The sequence below is a fragment of the Pelophylax lessonae genome (assembly GCF_965119305.1).
Source record: "Pelophylax lessonae genome assembly, chromosome: 5".
Lineage (NCBI taxonomy): Eukaryota > Metazoa > Chordata > Amphibia > Anura > Ranidae > Pelophylax > Pelophylax lessonae.
Genome location: NC_138772.1, coordinates 466,908,009 through 466,923,028, shown reverse-complemented (window position 1 = coordinate 466,923,028; position 15,020 = coordinate 466,908,009). Strand labels below are relative to the sequence as shown.

The 15,020-nt window shown below is 45.4% G+C and overlaps 1 protein-coding gene and 1 long non-coding RNA gene across 2 annotated transcripts in view; one reads left to right on the top strand and one right to left on the bottom strand.

The window, feature by feature from the left end:
• The window catches only part of CPNE3 (copine 3), a 105,493-nt gene extending 90,987 nt beyond the window's left edge, over window positions 1-14,506 (bottom strand). Inside the window, exon 1 of the mRNA XM_082258530.1 lies at window positions 14,426-14,506. The gene's annotated coding sequence lies outside the window, so the exon portion shown is untranslated. The remainder of the gene's footprint in view (window positions 1-14,425) is intronic.
• On the top strand, window positions 4,258-6,306 carry LOC309555922. Its single transcript, XR_014225286.1, has 3 exons — window positions 4,258-4,356; window positions 4,599-4,638; window positions 6,005-6,306. It is a non-coding gene; the product is annotated as an uncharacterized lncRNA (long non-coding RNA).
• Window positions 14,507-15,020: the final 514 nt, after the last annotated feature.

The window sequence follows — 15,020 nt, the reverse complement described above, 5'->3', positions numbered from 1 at the left end:
CCCCTCTCCTTGGTCAAACGCCTGTCGACTGAAATAGTCCGCCTGCCAATATTTCACTCCTGGAACATGAACAGCAGGGAGGGCTGGAACAAACCGTTCTGCCCACCTTAGAATGCCGGCTACTTCCCGAGCTGCCAGAACACTTCTTGTGCCCCCTTGGTGATTGACATAGGCTATGGCCGTGGCACTGTCTGATTGGATCCGTACCAGACACCCCTGGAGATGACTTGTCCAATGATCCACACAATGTCTGATCGCTCGGAGCTCCAGTACATTGATCGGTAGCCTGGACTCTTCCAGGGTCCAGACCCCCTGAGCACACTCTGTGCCAAGGACGCCTCCCCACCCAGATAGGCTGGCATCCATGGTAACAAATGTACAGTACAGGGCAAGAAATAATTTTCCCAGAAGCGCCGGAGAACGAAGCCAACAAACCAGGGGCTCCCTCGTGTTTCGGCTCAACAGGATCAGATTGTCCAGAGACTGAGAATCCATGTCCCACTTTACCAGAATCTCCTTTTGCAGAGATCTCGTGTGGAACTGTGCAAACGGATACCGCCTCGAAGGTAGGCACCATCAGGCCCAGCACCCGCATGCAAGCCTGCAGAGATGACCATCTGCTGGACAGCAGGAGCCAGATAGCCTCCTGCAACTTGTGAAGTTTTTTCAGAGGAAGAAACACTCTGGTCGAGGTGGAGTCCAGAGTCAGACCCAGATAGTCCAGGTTCATGGACAGAACCAAAGCAGACTTCTGAAGATTTGGAATCCAACCAAACTCTCTCAGCGTTTGCAGAGTAATCTCCAAGTTGGTCAACAGAGCAGTCAAAGACTCTGCTCGCAAAAGCAGATCTTCCAGGTACCCCAGTTTTACGATCCCCCACTGATGCAGTAATGCTAGAACCAGGGCTAAAAATTTTGTGAAGACCCGAGGAGCGGAGGCGAAACCAAAGTGTAATGCCACAAATTGATAATGCTCCTTGCCCACGGCAAAGCGGAGGAAGCGCTAATGGGCAACACATATGGGGAGGTGAAGGTAGGCGTCCTTGATGTCGATGGAGGCCGGAAAATCCCACTGATGTAGGGACGCCATCACCGTGCGAATGGATTCCATGCAGAACTTCTGTAACCGCACAAAGCAGTTTAGCGCCTTGAGGTCCAGAATTGGACTTAAGCTTTTTTTCTCTGCCTAGTGTCTTACTCCTGTATAGAGCCCCATAGCCCTACAGTCAAGAAGATTAAGAGCTGTGTCTGTCAATTACCGAAAGAGAAATGTGCATTTATTCTTTTTTTTACTTGGAGCCTGGAAAGCATTGCAGCCTTGATCAGCAGAATGCAGGACCTCGTACAGACAGGCAGTTACACACTGACAGGTGGAGTGAATGAACTACCAGAGCGCTCAACAGCATCATGGTAGTTTATTGAGACTACCAGCTGACAGCAGCCAAGGCTGTCGGGACTTGTAGTTTCCCATTCACAGAGGACTCTGAATGAATGACTTGGCCGGGTGGGCAGAGCCCAGCATGGCCACAATATTTTCAACCAGTGACAGCGAAGATGGCAATCGCTGTCACGGGGGGGGGGGCTGCAGCTGTGTTGCATCAGGGGGTTTTCCCTCACTTCCTGTCCCATTGCCAAGACAGGAAGTGAAAGGAAATCCCTGCAAATTAGAGGAATCCATTGGGGCCCCCTAGGTCACCAGGAACTAGTGTCCCTATTAGAAGCTTTCCCCTCTATTACTTTTCTGGGGACAACCCAAAATATGGGATTTAAACTCCTGTGTGACGTTTACTGCTATTCGAGGCTCACCTTCCTTGCAGTTTTACCAGACAGGAAGTAAGGGATATTCTGTAACAGGGACAAAGACAGAAACAAAACATGAACAGGGGTTCTATCCTTCCTCCTATTCTACTAAGGAAAAAGGTTTGTTATTTCTCAGTGTTGCTGTTGGAGAGTTCACCTCACTTCCTGTCAGGTAAAAAGTCACAATGAAAGGAAACAAGATAAACATTTTCAAACAGAGCCCCAGAAAGCCGTAAATATAACAGGGGTTCTAAGCCTTCCCCAGTGTATCCAAAATTAATATAAAAAAAGTTTTGGCTGAACATAAACTTGAAGTTAGAAAAAGCAAGGCAAGTAGTATTATTAGAGTTACAATGACAACCGCAACATTTCATTTAGTACACGTTTCCTTTAAAAATGTGTAAACTGATCCATAAAGATGTGTAAATATTCTCACCTCTGTACAGTCACTAAGCCTTAGGTCTTGTTCATAGCAGTCTGTACGCTAATACGTAGGCACGCTGGTGTGCGTTGTATAGAGGCATGGAAGGGCGGTGTAATGCTTTCTTACAACACATTGCACGGTTTACTTTTCCCTTTTTTAACTACTTTCTGACCGCCCGCCATGTATTTACTGTGCAGTGTGGCCTTATTGAGCGAAACGACGTACCTGTACGTCATTTTGTTCAATAGCCACTAGATGGTGCCGTGATTGGCTAGAGGGGATGTCAACCAGCGGGTCCAGGGGACCCGATGTCTGCCGGCCACCCTCGATCATCCGTTGGAGGCAGAACGGTGGTCTGCCTATGTAAACAAGACAGATCGCCGTTCTGCAAAAGAGGACAAGATGGAGATCTTGTGATCCTGCTTAGCAGGACCACGGATCTCTGACTTCCCCCAGTGCAACCCCCCCAGTTTGTAAGCATCCACTATGGACACATTTAACCCTTTAATCACCCCTGATGTTAATCCCCTTCCCTGCCAGTGTCATTAGTGCAGTGACAGTGCATTTGTTTAGTACCGATCACTGTATTTGTCTGCCGCAATGTCGCAGTCTCGCAAAAATCGCTGATTGCCACCATTGCTAGTAAAAAAAATTAAGAAAAATGCCATACAAATATTGCATCGTTTGTAGATGCTATAACTTTTGCGCAAATCAATCAATATACACTTATAGGGAATTTTTTTTTACCCAATATATGTAGAATACATATTGGCCTAAATTGATGAAAAATTTTGATTTTTTTTAAAAAAAATTTATTGGCTGTGTTTTAAAGAAGTAAAACAAATTGATTTCAAAATTGTCACTGTTTTTTTATTTATAGGGCAAAAAATAAAAACCGCAGAGGTGCTCAAATACCACCAAAAGAAAGCGCTAATTTTGGGAAAAAAAGGACATTCATTTTATTTGGGTACAGCGTCGCATTACCGTGCAATTGTCAGTTAAAGTAACACAGTGCCTATCACAAAAAATGGCCTGGTCATTAGGGGGGTAAAACTGTCTGGTGCAGAAGTGGTTAAAAATGTGTATACATACGCTCACCTCAGTCACTAAGCCTTAGGCCTTGTTAATACCAGCCTGTACGCTAATACGCTTGCATGCTGGTGTGCGTTGTATAGAGGCATGGAAGGGAGGTGCAATGCCTTCTTACAACACATTGCACGGTTTACTTTTCCCTTTTTTAACCTTATTGACGTGTGACAAAATAATGCGTCATTTAACTTCAGTTCAATGCAGCACGTTCCGATTTGCTGCAGTGACTTGCAGTCCCATGCATTTCACTTTGTAGAAATGGTGTCATTTTTATGCAATGCACCTGAACGCAACATTATTGTGTAAACAGGTCACATAAAATACAATTATTTTTCATGTGTGCGTGCAACGACTTAGGCAATACAAGGTAGCTCAACATACACGGTGTGAACAAGCACCAAATTAAGAGTTATTGTTGGACATTCCTCATTTCCATTCTACTCAGGGAGTGTAAATGAGTGCCAGATATGTGTAATACAACTGTACAACATTCTGATACTGCACAAAGATTATGTAATGCATGCACTGATGCAACACATCACTTAAAACCAGTCTCTCACCTTACGGTCACATGAGCAAACTTCCCGCCACACAACCCTAGCCCCAGGAGTCACACAGTACACTCCTACACTGTAATTACATTATACTTCATGTGCTGCTTGGTGCGAGGAGAGCTTGTCAGCTGCAGGAGATGGATGTGAGGAGCAGTGTTAATTTTGGCATTGAATTTTGATTTCGTTTTAGTTATAGCCTTTGACTAAAATGCCATTTTAGTTTTAGTCCCATTTTAGTCATCGTATTTTAGTTTGATAAAATAATTTAAGTCAACTAGAATCGAATGTGTTTAGTTAAATCGTAATGCATTATTTAAGCGTTTCTACAGAATTTCCAAACTCATGATATACTCCTGGAGTAAAAAAATAAAATATGTTATTATTTATGGTTATTAAGGTTTGAACAAACTCAAAGATACAGATTTAGCCACTCTGGACGGTGGTCTGAGGAGGCCTGTAATGCTGCAGAGTGCTGGATGGTGGTCCCAGGTCTGAGGGATGGCCTGTAATGCACAGTGCTCTGAATGCCACCATGCTGGTGGTCATTGGTCAGAGTTATGGTTTTTAAGGTTTGAACAAACTCAAAGCTACAGATTTAGCCACTCTGTGGACGGTGGTCTGAGGAGGACTGTAATGCTTCACAGTGCTGGATGGTGGTCCCAGGTGTAACAGATGGCCTATAATGCAATAGTGCTCTGGATGCCCCCATGCCGGTGGTCACTGGTCAGGAGGAGGCCTGTAATGCTGCACAGTGCTGGATGGTGGTCCCAGGTCTGAGGGATGGCCTGTAATGCACAGTGCTCTGAATGCCACCATGCTGGTGGTCATTGGTCAGAGTTATGGTTTTTAACCACTTTACCTCTGCTCACAGTAATATTACTGCGGCAGAGTGGCTCGTTATCGTCTGACGACGTAGTACTACGTCGTCAGACACTCCCCCTTCTGGGCGGCGCTTGTGCGCCGCCGGAGGCTCGCTCCCTCTGTTTTCATTCACAGCGGGAGTCGGGCCAGGGGAGGAGCAGCGGCGATCGCCGCTGCTCTTACCCGATCGTCGGGGATCAAGTCTGGAGATCCGCCCGCTGTGTGTAAACACAGCGGGCGGATCTCCATAGTGACAGGGAGTGACAGATCGGACTGTTCAGCATAGCTGGACATCCGATCTGTCCATGACTCACTCAGTCACCTCCCCCCCTACACGTCAGTAAGCACCAGGCATACATTAACCCCTCCCTCTCCAATAAAATTAACCCCTTCCCTGCCAGTGTCATTTTTACAGTAACAGTGCATATATATAGCACTGATTACTGCAGTAATGTCACTGGTACCCCCAAAAGTGTCAAAAATGTCAGTCAAGGGTCCGATCTGTCCGCCGCAATGTCGCAGTCCCGCAAAAAAAAAAAAATCGCAGATCGCCGCCATTACGCGTTAAAAAAAATAACACCAAAAATGACAGAAATCTTTCCCTTTGTTAGTAAACGCAATAACTTTTGCGCAAACCAATCAAAATACACTTATTGCGATTTTTTTTACCAAACATAGGTAGCAGAAAACAAATTGGCCAAAAATTTTTTAAAAAATTGTTTTTTACATCTTTTTTGGGGGGAATTTCCTATAAAAAAAATGTTAAAAATATTGTTATTTTTTCAAAATAAACGCTCTTTTTTTTTTTATAGCGCAAAAAGTAAAAATCGCACAGGTGATCAAATACCACCAAAAGAAAGCTCTGTTTGTGGGAAAAAAAAGACGTAAATTTCGTTTGGGTACGGCGTCGCACGACCGCGCAATTGTCAGTTGAAGTCGCACAGCGCCGAATCGCAAAAAGTGGCCTGGACGGAAGACAGCAAAATCCTCCGGTGGTAAAGTGGTTAAGGTTTGAACAAGCTCAAAGCTACAGATTTAGCCACTCTGTGGACGGTGGTCTGAGGAGGCCTGTAATGCTTCACAGTGCTGGATGGTGGTCCCAGGTCTAACAGATGGCCTATAATGCAATAGTGCTCTGGATGCCACCATGCCGGTGGTCACTGGTCAGAGGAGGCCTGTAATGCTGCACAGTGCTGGATGGTGGTCCCAGGTCTAAGGGATGGGCTGTAATGCACAGTTCTCTGGATGCCACCATGCCGGTGGTCACTGGTCAGAGAAGGCCTGTAATGCTGCACAGTGCTGGATGGTGGTCCCAGGTCTAAGGGATGGCCTGTAATGCACAGTTCTCTGGATGCCACCATGCCGGTGGTCACTGGTCAGAGAAGGCCTGTAATGCTGCACAGTGCTGGATGGTGGTCTGAGGTCTAAGGAACGGCCTGTAATGCACAGAGCTGCTCTGGTCTCTGGCAGTCGTCATGGATGGTGCACACAGTCGCTTCAACTCACTTGCTTGCTGGGAGCGGAAGCAGGCGAAGCTCAGTGAAAACCGAAAGTTAGTAAACGTCCCTGTCTCACGTTTTCATCTCGTTTTCGTTTTGTTAACGAAAACGGATTTGATTTTCTTCATAGTTTTTGTCAGTGGACGAAAGTGTGCTGTACTTTTCAGTTACTTTTCATCACTGTAAAAATACCACTGACGAAAACTTTGCAGAAAACTTTTTTCGTTGATGAAATTAACACTGTTGAGTAGCTCTATTTCCACACGGCTAACAAACCCAAAATACGAATACTTCAAGTATAAGTCTACATTTACATTGGAGTATAGCTGCAGATAGTTTGCTGCATTCAAAGAAGGCTAGATGCCACCTCTGGCCGCATCAACACTCTGTGCTATGGCTGCATACAAACTGGACCATTAGCTTTAGGGCCAGTTCACACCATAGAAATGCAGTCCAGATGTGTTCCAGATGCTTTCTGCATTCGCGTTTCTGATGCAGTCCAGTGCATTTTGTCCCCTCTTCTTTTTAACCCTAAATAAGGACGTGTGTGTTCCAGTGCATTTTTGGTGCATTCCAGTGTGTTTTTGATGCGTGTTACAGCGTTCCAGTGCAGGAAAAATGCAGCATGTTCTACTTTTTTTTTCTGGAACTGGAACACACTGGTACTGCAAGCACTGGTGTGAACTAGGCTATTGGAAACCATATAACCTACTTTCCATGCCTTTTTTGATGCAGAAAAAAACGCACTGGTCTGCATGTGGTGTGAACTGGCTCTTAGTCAAAACAGGTCACAGGCTCTCTATACGCATGTAAAGGTTCATTTGATCCAAACTGTGCATGTGTGTCATTATCTATTGTCATTGCTCAGCTCTAGCCCAACATGAACTTTATTTCAGCCAATTAGTCCACTAAAGTGGTCACAGCCAATCTGACATACTAATGAAATATTCAGTTTTGAAATATTGAGTTTTAGGAAGGATAAGTCAGTTAGTAAATGAATGATGCGTGGGGAGACTAAAGCTAAGTACACACTATGAGAAAAGCAGAAGAAAAACTCAGTACGAGGCATGATTGTTCAATTTTTGTATAGTTTGTACACAACTTTCGACATCCAATTCAGACTTTCCAAATGAAAATTTCCAAAAGGGACTAACTCTAAAATTTTTCTCGTAAGTGAACAGAACAAACGATTTTCGTTTAATGTGTACTGTTTTTGTACAAGAAAAATCAGATACTAAAAACTGCGCATCATCAGAAATATAAAACATCATAAAAGCCTTTGTCGTACATTATTTCTATCCTCGGTTTCGACTTGCTGTTATACACTGAGAAAAACTGCATGATTACAAAGAGCACAAACATATTTCAAAATGTATGGCCAGCTTTAGACCTGTTAATTCTTAACATAATTGCAGGATACAGTCAGAAACCTTTGAGATTGCTCCCAAAAAAAAAACCAAAAAAAAAAAAAAAACAAGCAGCATGTTGAGTCACACAACGCACCGCAACGCCAAAAATTAAATGTAATTTTATGAGATTTCAATAAACTAAAGTAAAAAAATAAATAAAAAAAATGCACTGTAACTAACCATGAACCCCCCCCCCCCCCCGAGCGGGTGCGCATTAACCAAAGCATAACACACATCCGCAAGCATGAATGGGCCCTTAACGTCACAGGTGTCCTGACTCCTGATGTTGCATTTTCCAGGTGATTACAGCAAGGGATAAATGAGTCATGAAAGTCACACTTCTGCGACTTTTGAACTCCAGAAATAACTCGTATGTGAATGACATGATATTTCTGTGACATAAAATATTCCTTTCCAGGCGCGATAACGGATAAGAGGATCTGTTTATGTCACAATCTCATGCCAGGAAAAGTTATAAAATTATTTCTACATTTAGAAAGATTGTGTAAATGTAAACAATGACTTATCGCTGGGCTCAGTCTGACTGTGCTAGGCGATATGCTGCCAATCACTTATATTCCTATAACAGGCTGATAACCCCGACCTTGCCCTGTATATCATAACCTAACCTGGGTCTATTCTGGCATTCTACAGCCATTGTAAACTTCATTTATTTATAAACATAATAAAGGTTCTTGTCTCTTGTGTACACAAAGCATGTTTGGTTACATTGTATTCTGCTTGTTATACAATCAGACTCAGTAAGTAAACATAATGAAATCTCACTTTTAGATGAGTGCCATTCGAACGCTCACTGAAAAAGTCCATAAACGTAAAAGCTGACAGCGGCCATAATCAGCCCATCCTTATGTCAACAGGCATGTGGCCGCGGTGTGCTAATGTTAGTGACATACAACAAAGAATACTGTAGGCGGGATGTGAAGGAGGAAAAGCATCCAAAGACGTCAAACAGGTAGTTAGAAATGTTTTTAAATCATTTTCTGGGAGTTGTCACCGCTAAAAGCATATTAAAGTAGATCTCTAGGAAAAACCTATTTTCTTTGGTTTTGGATGGACTGAGGAAGGATTGGACCCTCTGTCAAGCTTGCATTGCTGTCTACGTCCCGATTGGGGAGATTCATTCCTCAGTTTGTCATGGGGATCATTATCACCGGGAAAGAAAATTATAGGAAATCGAAAATGTAAACGTTATCTCCTAAGGGGAAATCTTCTAATGTAAAGACATCTGTCTAAAGCTGGCCATACACTAGTGGATTGTCCAATACAATTAGCTGTTTGACAAATGTCGTTCGAAAATACTTCAAAATTTCATTAGCTTTTAACATTCATTTTTGGAGGGAATGGATATTACAGAATGAAAACCACATACACTGGTAAGAAAATATTTTGCATCCTGTTTCTGCAAATTTTCTCATCCCTGCAGTCAAAATTTGTGTTTTGACCCCACTTGGGATTAGAGAATCAAATACGGTAAACTTTCTTAAAACAAGATTCTACTGGTTTATTGCCAGCTTAAAGTGATACTAAAGTCTCAATTGTTTTTTGCTTACACATAATAAACATGTTATACTTATCTCCTCTGTGCAATTGGTTTTGCACAGAGCAGCCCAGATCCTCCTCTTTTCAGGTCCCTCTTGGCTGCTCCTGGCCCCTCCCTCCTTTCGAGTGCCCCCACAGCAAGCAGCTTGCTATGGTGGCGCCTGAGCTGAGCCGCAGCTCCGTGTGTCCATTCAGACACACAGCCCGAGCTAGGCACCACCCCCTCTCTCTCTCCTCATTGTCTCACTGACTTTGATTGACAGTAGCGGGAGCCAATGGCACTCCGCTGCTGCCTCAGCCAATGAGGAGAGTCCCAGGCAGCTGAGTCTCTTCTACAGCAACGCTGAATAGAGATAGGGCTCAGGTAAGTATTAGGGGGGGCTGCTGCATGCAGAAGGTTTTTTATTAAATTTATAGAATGTATTAGGATAAAAACCTTCTGCCTTTACTATCACTTTAACGCTGGGTTCACAATTGTGCGGTGCGGGACACGTGATTCAGATAGGAATCGCACTGCATTCCTTTTTAAATCACATGCAATTATTTACAGTGCGATTTGAGCCCATTCGTTTTCTACAGGCTCACTTCTCACTGTATGGCACAAAAAAAAGGTGCAGGCATATTTTTTTTTTGCCACACTGGAATCTAATCGCATGGGTGTTCACATAAATGTGATCCGATTCTTGCAATCGCACTGCATTTTGCAACCTGTTTTGGGATGTCATTCATTTTACATCGACACTGGTGGCAGATCGCATGAACAGAGTACGATTTCAATGCGGTGGGGGACACACTTAGGATTTGCTGCCTTTCCCGCACCACATATATGTGAATCGGGGCTATAAGATGAATTTACCTTTATAGAAAAAATACTAAATGCACATAGTTTTGCAGAAAAAAAAATGTATATTTATTATTTTTTCCCTGTACAAGCCTGTAAAGCATTGCACCTGCAATCAGTAGATCACGGGTGCAATGTGAGCTCCTGCAGACATGTCCTCCAGCTATCAGCCCATAACTCTGTACAGGCTTCCTGTTTGAATGCCAGAGGACATGTCAGTGGACTACAAGAGGGCCCATCAGTGACCCCACAGCCCACTGAAACTACAAGTCCATCTGCCACAGTGGTGGACGGTACTTGTAGTTTATTCACTCAGAGGAATCTGTAAATTAATGAAGTGGCTGTGTGGGCAGAGCTGAACACAGTTGTGCTTTTTTTTGTGTTGGGGGAGGGGGGGGGGAAGAACCATCCTCCCCCACCCACTATCGAAGGGCATGGGGAATTGGGGGGGAAAGGGGGCAGGAGCTAGAAAATGTTACATGTACAACCCCAATAGGGTTGGAACATGCAACATGGTCCAAAGGTGGACTTAAGCCTCGTACACACGCAGCGATTGTTGGCCGTGAATTTTCGGCCAACGTCCGATCGGCCGATTGTCGGCTTGTTAGTATGATGCTTCCGACAACCGACTGCGACTTTTCGGCCGAACAAAATCTGGTGTGCATGCTATAAAATTTTTGTTGGCCGTCAACAGAACGGCCGATTGTTCTTCAGTCAGTACAGATTTCGGTAGACAAAAATGTGATGAGCAAGACTGGGCATGCTCAGAGAAGAAAAAACACACGAAATGTAAACCAGCACATGACATCACTTCTGAAGTTGGTTTTTGTTGGCCGATAAAATTCGTGTGCAGTCTAGAGCACATTTCAACCAACACAACAACACTGGACAAAAGACGGCCGATCGGTCGGCCAACAATCGTTGCGTGTGTACTAGGCTTTAGTCTTTAAGGGCTCGTTTACATGAGTTTTGCCCTCTGAAGAGCGATCCACCGTGAATTGCTTTTCAGAAGGCATTTGACAGGCAGTAATTAGCCGTTAAGTTGCCTCCTTACAGTCCGTTTTAACCTATAAAAGGATGCTGCGGGCCAGTTGCGGCGTAGCCCCATTTAGTTGAATGGGTTACGTTCAGCAGGCTGTAGTGCCCACCAAACAGAACGGGAGGGGTCATTTTTGCTGTGCCGAGATGCAAAGTTCAGTGTTAACTGATGAAAATCTCAAGGCCTCATTTACACAAACTGCCATGGGGTGATAAAAAACAGGTGGTTGAGCCAACTCCACCCTGACCTGAAAATAACACGGCCAGCTGCCTTTATTTTTTTTGGAACACACAGTCATGGCTGCAATGCAATAATTCTACAATATGCTGTGTTTGGCAGTAGAAGTGCACGGCTCAGCAGCAGCACCATCTTCCTTCCAGGTTTGCTCCGATTGGCTGCATGACTGGCTGGATCGTGATTTGGTCCTTCCTGCGTGTGCACACCAGAGTCACATTTCCATGGCACAAAGTGGATGTCATAATTTACTGTAAGCTGCGCATGCGTGGCTCAGTGTACATTACTGCTGACAAGCATTTATAGTGGAAGAGACCAACAGGGTCTTTCTCTGCCATAAAACCCCTGCCTGACCGCTATTTTTTTTTTTTTTTAAGGCCCCTTTCATACATACAGTCCGTTCAGTTCATCAGTTCAGTCACGTCAAAATGTATCAGTTTTTCATCCGTTTTTTCATCCGTTTTTTTACATCCAATACCAATGCAACAACGGATGAAAAAACAGACCGTTTGTCCATTTACATCTGTTTTTTATCCGATCCGTTTTTTTGACAGATGAAAAATAGGGCATTCATCCGTTCCAAAAAACGGACATTGACGGAAGTGGATGAAAACGGATGTTAACGGATGATCATCCGTTGTCATCTGTTTTTATATAGAGATGCATTGATGTCCGTTTTTCATCCGTCAACGGATGTATGAAAAATGGATGAAAAATGGACAAACGGACCGTATATGTGAAAGGGGCCTTAAGAGTTAGTTCACCTTTGCTTAAAGTGGTTGTAAAGTCAGAAGGATTTTTTTTATCTTAATGCATTCTATGCATTAGGAAAAAAAACCTGTGTGCAGCAGGCTCCCCAGCACCCCCTAATACTTATCTGAACCCCCTATCGATCCAGCGATGTCCACGACTGTCTCAGCTCTCTGGGACTCCCCTTCTCATTGGCTAAGACACAGCAGCGGTGCCATCGGCTCCTGTTGCTGTCAATCAAACTCAGTTAGCCAATGAGGAGAGAGAGGGGGCAGGGCCAGACCGCAGATCCATGTCTGAATGGATACACAGAGCTGTGACCTTGCTCGGGTGCCCCCATAGCAAGCTGCTTGTTGTGGGGGCACTCAAAAGGGAGGGAGGGGCCAGGAGAGCCAAAGTGGGACCTGAGAAGAGGAGGATCCGGGCTGCTCTGTGCAAAACCAACTGCACAAAGGAGGCAAGTATAACATGTTTGTTATTTTTATTGAAAAAAACAAAAAAAAAAAACAATCACATTAAAACCACCTATAGAGATAAGAGGTGTGTAGATAAAAACAAACTGTGCAGCTTTTTCTTAAGTTGAATAATGCCCTTGATATAGGTGAAGGCCATTTATATACCAAGTGAAGCCTGACTGGGATACTCCCAGGATGTTGCTAAGTGAGGCCTAGCTAATATTGTTCACCATCACAGGAGTGAGCTCTCAAACGCTGAGCTCTGAGCTACTGCATCAGGGGAGAGAAGGATCATCTGAGGAGATTTGAATCCGAGGAGCTCACTCCCGTGAGGCTGAAAGGTGAACGGTAGTGACTAGGCCTCTCTTAGCGATGTCCTGTGAGTCAGGCCTCTGGAGGTATGTAAATGGCTACACCTGTAGCAGGGACATTATTTCATTTTAGTCAGAGCTGCACAGTTTGTTATTATCTACAGGTGCCCCTTATCTGCATAGGCAGTTTTTTTTGTAATGGTGAACTAACCCGTTAAGCTTAATACCAATTTAAAACAGGCATTTAGGGGGGCTCACGAACACCTCCGCTGCCTAGAATTGCCTGTCCACTTTGACAGCTTCCTAGTGGGATAGCTCAAGCAGGTCCGGGATTGTGTCTGAAACCAGCCGGAGCTCACCCCTGTCCAGGAGGAAGCAGATCACCTCTGAGCCGCCTGTCAAAGGCGATCGCTCTTCAGAGGGGCAGTAAATACCACTGTACATGTCTAATGGGATCTCAGATAGCAGTAAATACCAGACAGGGGGTCCAATCCTTCCCCAGTCCATCTAATACAAAAAGAAAAACAACTATGGCCATAAATTCATTCACTGTAATAGATAGATAAAATGATCTGCCATTCAAATAGATAAAATGGAAGTCATGTGTACGGGATCAGGTACAGGTCTGTTCATACCCCACACCTATCCTATGTAAAGGGGACCCCCTCCACCCTCCTCCTATGTAAAGGGGACCCCCTCCACCCTCCTCCTATGTAAAGGGGACCCCCTCCACCCTCCTCCTATGTAAAGGGGACCCCCTCCACCCTCCTCCTATGTAAAGGGGACTCCCTCCTCCTATGTAAAGGGGACTCCCTCCTCCTATGTAAAGGGGACCCCCTCCACCCTCCTCCTAAGTAAAGGGGACCCCCTCCACCCTCCTCCTAAGTAAAGGGGACCCCCTCCGCCATCCTCCTATGTAAAGGGGACCCCCTCCACCCTCCTCCTATGTAAAGGGGACCCCTCCTCCTATGTAAAGGGGACCCCCTCCACCCTCCTCCTATGTAAAGGGGACCCCCTCCACCTTCCTCCTATGTAAAGGGGACCCCTCCTCCTATGTAAAGGGGACCCCCTCCACCTATGTAAAGGGGACCCCCTCCACCTATGTAAAGGGGACCCCCTCCACCCTCCTCCTATGTAAAGGGGACCCCCTCCACCATCCTCCTATGTAAAGGGGACTCCCTCCACCATCCTCCTATGTAAAGGGGACTCCCTCCACCCTCCTCCTATGTAAAGGGGGCCCCTCCACCCTCTTCCTATGTAAAGGGGGCTCCTCCACCTTCTTCCTATGTAAAGGGGGCCCCTCCACCCTCCTATATAAAGGGGGCCCCTCCACCTTCTTCCTATGTAAAGAGGCCCCTTCACCCTCCTACTATGTAAAGAGACCCCTCCATATAGCTTCTATATAAAGGGGGCCCCTCCACCTTCTTCCTATGTAAAGGGGGCCCCTCCCACCATCATAAGGAAACTTTCTGTAGTGATCAGGCACAATCCAGACCTCCAGATACAAATCGCACGACACTGATCAGGCCAGCTGGCAGGACACCAATCACAGCCGGTCCCTTCCCCCGGCCGGCGGCCCCCGATGACACTCACCGTCACCTCTGTACGGATTACTCCAGATCCTCTTCCGATGTGATTGCTCCGTACAGTGAGAGTGGTCTGTACTCAGCTCCGGGAGCCCCGCCCTGACCCCGCCCACATTCCACACACTGGTGAGAGCATTTCCTCCCCTGATCCCCGGAATGAAGATCAGAGTGACAGGCAGGCTGTGCTGAGTGCGCACATGTGATCAGGGGAGAGCTCCTTATTCCTTCCCTATTGCAGAGTGACATTTCTTCTCTATTATCTGCTATAATCCCCACAAACTGGCCTTGCAGCTTTCATCTTGCGTGTTGTAGGAGTTGCAAGCAGCATCTTGTCAGCAAGCATCTGTCCGCAGAATTCTAGAGTTCTCATGAGCATGCAGAAATAAATCTTGGTCAGCTGTAACTTTATGACCACCCACCAGACATTGTGTGAGTCCCCCTTTTCAGGGGCGTAACTACAGGGGTTGCAGGGGTTGCAATCGCAACCAGGCCCCATGCTCAAGGGGGCCCATGTGGCTCCCCTGTACACTTGAATAGGAGGGGCGGCGGGGGCAGCATGTAGAGAAATCACTGTCCTCCTTTTTCCTTCTGTAGCTGCAGGAGGAAAA